Source organism: Elephantulus edwardii, unplaced genomic scaffold (assembly GCF_000299155.1).
Source record: "Elephantulus edwardii isolate Elephantulus edwardi_28Jun2011 unplaced genomic scaffold, EleEdw1.0 scaffold00004, whole genome shotgun sequence".
Taxonomy (NCBI): Eukaryota; Metazoa; Chordata; class Mammalia; order Macroscelidea; family Macroscelididae; genus Elephantulus; species Elephantulus edwardii.
The window spans coordinates 32,604,227-32,605,910 of NW_006399754.1; the positions used below are offsets into that span (position 1 = coordinate 32,604,227).

General features: G+C 41.7%; 1 pseudogene; it reads right to left on the minus strand.

Annotated features, from left to right (window-relative positions):
- Positions 1 to 625: 625 nt before the first annotated feature.
- LOC102868007 lies at positions 626 to 1,165 on the minus strand (annotated as a pseudogene).
- Positions 1,166 to 1,684: the final 519 nt, after the last annotated feature.

Below are 1,684 nucleotides of genomic sequence, written 5' to 3' on the forward strand. Positions count from 1 at the left end.
CCTAGAGGGGATGAAATCAAGCTGCTCCTTGGAAGCAAGGATTTTGAAACTTCGTGTCACATATCTTGGGCACGTGGCCAGAAAGGACCGGTCCTCAGAGAAGGACATCATGCTTGGCAGGGTAAAGGGACAGTGCAGGTGAGGAAGACCTCAGATGAGATGGACTGATAAAGTAACTGGGGCAATGGGAGTAGATGTTTCAGAGTTAGTGAGACTGGCTCAGGACAGGGCAGACTTCTGAGCTCCTTTATACAGGACTCAATGGCACATAACAACAATTACAAGCTAAATAACTAAAAGAGAGCTGTAATGACAGAGTTGCTAGAGAATTGCACTGCTTAAGCAAAAGTGGTATCTCTCTGACAGTTTGAATCTATTGGTAGCTTTTAGGGAGAAACATGGGCAATCTCCTTCCATGTGGGTCACATCTTCCTGAAAACTCCCTGGAAGGTCAGCTCTGAATCTGTTCCAAGTTGATGGCAATAAGTTGAACTGAAGCCAAATCAAATACGTTAAGGAAATACTATTTAAAAATAAATGCATTTAGATATAAAGATGTCCTTTTTTTTGCTATTATCCATTAGATAACCTTATCTATTCCATTTTGAAATATTGCTCTAAGTTCTTAAATTGTATGTAATTTAGATATTCTGAAGGCTTTGTGCAATGCTATTTTTTTCTTCTTCTTAATGCCCTTGTCGACGGCCGCCTCAGGTCCACTGCTGACAGGCTCCTCCTTGGAAAGCTGCTTCTTTTTCTTTGTAACACCGTTTGCAACCTCTTCAGGGTCTGCCAGTTCCTCTCTGGAGGAAGATTTCTTCCTCTTTGGGACTTTTGCATATACAGTTGGCTCTTCAAAGTCACTGTTGACCAATTCCTTGGACAGAGATTTCTTTTTCTTGGGTTTAGCGAGAACAGTGCTGGACTGATATTCCATTCCGTTCTCCTGTGGAGCCTCCTGGGACTTTTTCTTTTTCTTCTTTTTGGGTTTCTCTTCTGTTTCCTCACATCCCTGATCTTCAAGAGTTCCATTGTTTTCTGAGGATGCAAGTGCAAAGGCAGCCAGTCGTTTCTTCTCCTTCTTCAAGCGCTTCTTCTCCTTTTTCTCCAGCTTCTTGGTAATCTCAGCAGCCACTTCTTCTGCCTGAACCATGGCTTCTTTCATGACGTCTAAGTTTTTCCGTGCAATCTCTCCAGTCTCCTAGAAGGAAAGTCGCTCCTCAACTTGCTCACGGAACTTTTCTCCAAATACACTTGTAGGTACCTCTGGATTTATTTGTGAATAATGCTGCATTTGTTTGCCAGGTATCAGGAGATGTGGCCTTTGTTCATAGCAGCTGCTTGGCCAATGAAGGTGGAGTAGAAAATGAGTCCATATTTGGAGTGTTTCCTCTTCAAAGCTCTGGAAGTTCGGTCCCTTTTCTGCTGGGCCCTGGGAATCACTCAGCCACCAGGACCTGCACCCCGTTTTATTTTAATCATCATCAAGTGCTATTACTGACCGAGAAAGGAAGAGACTAGAAACATGGAGAATTTATTTTTTGAATTATAACTATCATATATGTACAACACAAATGGAAGCCTATTTATAGTATATTCTCATCAATTTCTCTAATCCAACAATCCACTTTGCTAGTGTGAGGAAGTTTTTGTGAGCTACTCAAATTTTTACTTACATGAAGAT